Consider the following 6,175-nt stretch of genomic DNA (forward strand, 5'->3'; position numbering starts at 1 on the left):
TTTTCTTCATAGCGAGAGAACAAGACATCAACAGCGTGGACGTGTGCCGTACGATCAACGAAGATGAGGTGCCATGCCACCGTGCTGCAGAAGGGAGACTCCTTTGTTAGAGGTCCTGCCCAGCATTGCCATCCGGGAGATCTGAAACTTCCAGTGCTGAAGAAGATTTCTTCTAAGGTATAAAGGTCTAACGAACAGTATAATTCATATGTTTATTTTGCCACTAAATGTTAATATTTCAATGTCTATTTTTTTTATTCACAGGCGAAGGAGATTGCCAGACAACAGGTGTTCAGACAGGCCCGGGACATCGTAGAGAAAACCGTCGCTGATCAGTTGGTTGATGACCAGAGGTTCCTCGCCCCAAAGTCATCAAACGTGAAGCGTTACGTCAATCGACACAGAGCTGGCTTCAGACCGACAGAGCCATCGAATCTGGATTTTGAGGTAAACTGGTAAACACTGTACTTCTTTTTTATCCTCTACATGAATATGCTCGTGTTTTCATTATTTTAATATCTCTCTTTTACTCTGTAGATTGACATGAATTTCTTGGGCTGTCCTGACTTCTTGTTAGCTGACATCAGTCATGATGGTGCCAGGCATCTTGTCTTCGCCACGGATCACCAGCTTGGGTTACTTGGAAATGCCAAGAGATGGTACATTGATGGCACATTCAAGGTAAGCAAAATGTAAATTCAGTATTATTTAAAGTATAAAAGAAATAAAATAATCAAGAACTATTGGATGATTATGATTTTGTCTTTCACAGATTGTTCCCAGCTTCATGAAACCCAACGGCCAGCTTCTCTCCATCCATGCCTTCGTTCACAAAGATGGGAAGTCGATGCAGTTCCCGTTGGTGTTTGCACTGATGTCTAGGCGACGCAAAGAAGATTATGTTGAGGTAAAAATATTATATTTGTTTTAATAGTTTTAATTGAATACGCCTGTGTTGTTAATATTATTAATAGTTATTTATTTTTTATGTAGGTCTTCAGGGCAATTCAGGGTCGACTGGACAGTGTTGCTGTGGAGATGATGACAGCAGATTTTGAAGCAGGTGTGTACTATTGATTTAATGAAATATAGGTGACATACATTAAAGTTAACGATATATATTAATGCGAATTAAAAAATAAGATATTTTTAATGAACTTAATTATGTAACAATCCAGAATAGAATTAATTATGTTCTACATATTTTCAGGTGTATGGCAGGCCATTCGGCAGGTTTTTCCAGAAGTCATCATCAAGGGCTGTGCCTTCCACTGGACGAAGGCTGTTTGGACGAAGGTGCAGAACCTTGGGCTTGCGACAACCTTCAGGGAGAGGGAGACAACCCACGTCTTCATCAAACAGCTGATGGCATTGCCGTTCCTACCCTGGAATCATGTTGAGGACGTTTTCAACGCCATGACCAACAGATGTCCACCGCATCTAGAGGAGCTGGTAGGATACGTCAAGACTCAGTGGATGCAGAATCCAGTCTTCCCTATCCGATCCTGGAGCGTCTTTGACTTCAAAGTGAGAACCAACAACGATGTTGAAGGTATGCTATAAATATTTTGTTCACACTCAAATCTATTACTTTTAAATTATTTTGTAAGTTGGAAGAATGAAAAATTCTATATTTGGCTAGAATAAGTCATTTTACTAAAGGAGAAAATTGTAGTTATAATTTATATTCATTTGTTCTACGAGTAAGAATTTGTATATTTATTCACTATTTATTTTTCAGGTTGGCATCGCAGGATGAACGTGAAGGCCCAAGGACTCTCTCTTCCTTTATATCACCTGATCCCCCTGCTGCTGAGGGAAGCAGAGTTGGTGAAGACAAGGATCGCCGCATGTGACCTGGAGAGGAACGTGAGGCAGATAGTGACAACCACGCAGAAGAAGATAGAAGATGCAGCAGCCAGATACATGGAGGACATCATCACCGCGTCCCATTTCCTGAAAGTCTGCGGATCTATCTAAATGGTGTGTTTGACGTATGAGGTGCGATGTGATGTACTGTGATGTACTGTGATTCTGTGAAACATTGTGTTTGTGTTGAGATAACTTACTTATTCATGTTTGTATATGATATTGTTTATGTATGTGTTATGTATTCATGTTTGCAGTTGAAAACATTGAAAATAAAAAAGAATATTTATTTTGCCTAGTTTTGTTGTTTTATCCAGGTGTTATCTCTAAATCATTGTGAAGGAAATATTATTTCATTTATACAAAATATTATAATTTGAGTAAATATTAATATGAAATATATCGTAATTCATCATATAAAAATTTATAACTATTTATATAATCCGATGTTAATATATATATATATATATATATAATTATAATCATATATTAGAATAATTTGATTAGCCAAAGGTGTTAAAACTTATTTGGAGGCTCTCAATGGTAGGTTAATATCAATTTACTGTTACCACATAATTAAAAGCCGCAAAACATCTAAATCAAGCAATCATAATTATGTGTCTCATCAAATTTTTAATTACCCTAAGGTGTATCAATTTACTGTTACCACATAATTAATAGGCGCGAAACATCTCGGGGCGAAACGTCTCAGAGCGAAAGGTCTTTAGGGGCGAACCGTCCCGCACTCCCCCCACTCCACCCTATTTAATTTTTGGAGCGTGTTAAAACCATTGGAATACTCATATTTATGATGGAATATTAGAGTACTGCACCCCCATCCCCCTCTCACAAGGTTAATTTTATAAGGTTGGCGATTTCTTTTAATTTGCTTGTTCTCGGGTAAGTCCCGTATCCTCACGCCCGATGCTAGGTTCCTGCAAAATTTTGTAAAATATTTTGGTTTTTGAAAGGGGAAAATTTACTTCTATAACGACAGAATCTGACATCATACCTCCAAGACACAAAATTATTATGATGACATGCGTCTTTTTTATGCCAACATGCGAGGTATTCATGTCAACATGCGATATGTACATCATTCTTGTTAAGATGAACATAGTGTAAGATATTTATATCAGGCACGTAGCATCGATTTTGAAAGTGGGGAGGGGGGCAGACTCATCCAAAAAATCTTGACAAGCATAAAAAAAAGGGAATTTTGAATTTTCCAAAATCTTCAAAATCTTAATCCGGGGTGGGGTAGGAGGTGGCGGGGGGGGGGGGGGGGTGTAGTATATCTATAACTTCGATTTCACTCCTAATATTTCCCTATTTTTTTTACATACTCCCAAAAAAACGGTGGGGGGGGGGCAACTCCATGATAATTCAATTATTTATGTGTAAATGCTGCAGCCCCCCCCCCCCCCCCCCCCCCCCCCCCGAATGCTACGTGCCTGTATATTAAATTGCAAGATATCTATGTTAATATATTTGGATTTCAATCTATATAATGGTTTTGATCATATGCAACTTATTTATTAATGTCTCATGGTATCAAGTAATCATGTAGGGTAATATCTCGTATGGTGACATAAATATTTTGTATGTCATAACCTTACCTCAACTAAACTATTATGTTGACATATATTAGGCTCATTTTTACACAAAAATCCCACGTCAATATATGATTAGGCCTATGTTGCATCTAGCATGTGTCATATGTTAGATATTGGCGTGAGAGAGAAGATTTACCTATTTGAAATCAGATTCTCTAAAATAATGGTTACTTGCATGTAGTCGAACATGATCATGATATTATATACCTATCCAGCTTGTACTGACATAACCTAATAACAAAGTCTTGCATGTATGGTACCGAATGTTGACATATGTTATAGCGAGCGCAGCTCGCCGGCGCGCAGCGCCGGCTAGCGAAGCGAGCTCTAAGAACCAGTGTGCGCGGGAAAAAGAACGAGCTAAACCTACAGTTCATCAAACAAAATTTTTTGTCTACGTCCCATAATGCTCTCTAATGTTTTCACCCGTGGTGCTATGCCAAAAATGGCCGACTTTTAACTCGTAATTTACGGTGTCTTAAGGTTTGAAGACACGTTTTGAGTACCGCATAAGCTTTGGCGAGACTCAGAAGATTTGTTATAGCGAGCGCAGCTCGCCGGCGCGCAGCGCCGGCGCGAAGCGAGCTCTACCGGCAAGGCATGTGTGAATAGAAAATTCGGACTAGTTGCACATTCATTCAACGGATTTTTTTGGCGTCAGTAAATCGGACCAGTAATGCATCGTTTTAATCGTCCCAGTAGTTCCCTGTAATCATGGCAATTTTTATCACTTTACACTCTCACGAGAATCAGCAAGACAAATTTAGACAGTAAAAAAAATAACGATGTAAGCGACATACAGTCAATGTTACCTCTAAAGTTCACCTCAGTACACTTTCAATCAAAAATAATCGTGTGACGTCACAAACGTTTACACATTGATCCGATATATTTTTTCGGAGTCAGTAAATTTTGACCCACAATTCATAGTACCAATGGTTTCCAACCTCACGTTCCAACATCACGTTCTCCCGAGAATCAAAGTAAAACCTTTGAAAAGCTTATAAGATGTGTAATTTTAAGAACATCATGCTTTTTAAGTAAATAAAACAGTATACTTCGCATACTTTTATTTCTCAAGGGAATTTTAAAGAGTAAGACGACACTTAACCAACGTCAGCTTTGACGTCACAATAAGCACTGATAAGGGGAAATTACTCTAATTGAAGTTATTGTAAATCTGCTGAAATGACCAAAATCCTCTCAAAACCTTGCAAAGGCTAAGATAAAGAACAGCTGACGAATAAGGACATTTCTTCAGATACAGGACACAGTTGTAAATTGCACTTATTTGGATGAATGCTCGCAAATATTTTATTCACTATAATTACGGTAATTTCCTGAAACGTAACGTTATACGTAGCAGCGCCTTTTTTTAAAGGCGGTGGGTGGGTGGATGGCAGCCTCATCCAAAAAAATTTTGCAAGCAAAAAGAAAAATAAATCATGAAAATTCTAATCCTTCAGCTCTTTAGCAGTTCAATGGTTTCTTTATTTTCACTTCCATTTATTACATGCGGGGGGGGGGGGGGGGGGGGGGGGCAACACCATGTTCTTTTAACATGATAAGCAAATATTTTTAAGTGTAAACTAAAAATAAAATTAAACATTAATTATATTTTTTTAAGTGGAGGGGCAAATCCATGGTAAGTCGATTTTCTATGTATAAATTGACAAAAATGAAAAAAAAATTTAGCATGGGGGGAGCTCTATGATGAGTCAAGTTTTATATGTATCCCCGAGTACCCAAACTCCGTCACCATAAGTAGAAATCATTCCGCGTTTCTCTGCAATTTATTTTTTGCGGTTTTTATCATTTGCAATCACTAAATATAATCTTAAACGTTATAATTTATAAAATTATTAGCAAAAATATTTTCATTATTATTCAATTTAGCCCTCTGAATACGACGTTTATCACACGTGCTATCATAGTTTATGAACCTAACTCCGTCACCTACATGACCTATGATACGCCAGGGAATGAAGACACATTAACAATTTTGTTTAAACTCAACTTGTATATAGGCCAAGTAAAAATAAGTAAAATCGGTGTATACAATTTAAATTGTATTTGATTTCATCAAAGTGAAATGATCACCAGATTTAAAAAATGGGTCCTTGTAACAACAATCACAATGACCTTTTCAAAATGTATGGAAGCCGTTTGATTTCTGTCCTTACATATTTCAAAAATATAATATCAATAATGAATATATTGATGATTACATTATTTATAATAAATGCTGCATATTCTAAATACCGACGTACCGTATATATCTGTAACCCTGTATAAGGCAAAAATTACGGCATGAGCGATTTGACGTTATCAAAAAGTGTAGTGCATGAATGCTATTGCGGACTGAAAAAAATGTACTAATAACCTTAATAAAAAATAAATTACATGTAAAATGTTTCATCTTGACCTCTCTTAAAATGACTGAACACCGTAAATCATCGTGGGCCCGCATGTCAGAAATATCGTTATTTTAGTGCACCCATGAAAAAGTGTTAAATGATTTCACGCAATTATTGTTGCATAAAATGAACAAGGTGCAATTTTGTTATATTTGAACACATTCTTAAATTTAACCGTTGCAAATTGTTGGCACTTGATTAAAGATTTTTGACATGTAAAAAATGACGCCATAATCATGCTTGATTTTAAACGGCGAGGAGTTTCCCGAAAGT

General features: G+C 37.0%; 1 pseudogene; it reads left to right on the forward strand.

Annotated features, from left to right (window-relative positions):
• Positions 1-31: 31 nt before the first annotated feature.
• On the forward strand, positions 32-2,262 carry LOC128185691 (uncharacterized; annotated as a pseudogene).
• The last annotated feature ends 3,913 nt before the right edge of the window (positions 2,263-6,175 follow it).

This window comes from Crassostrea angulata, chromosome 5, assembly GCF_025612915.1.
Source record: "Crassostrea angulata isolate pt1a10 chromosome 5, ASM2561291v2, whole genome shotgun sequence".
Classification (NCBI taxonomy): Eukaryota; Metazoa; Mollusca; class Bivalvia; order Ostreida; family Ostreidae; genus Magallana; species Magallana angulata.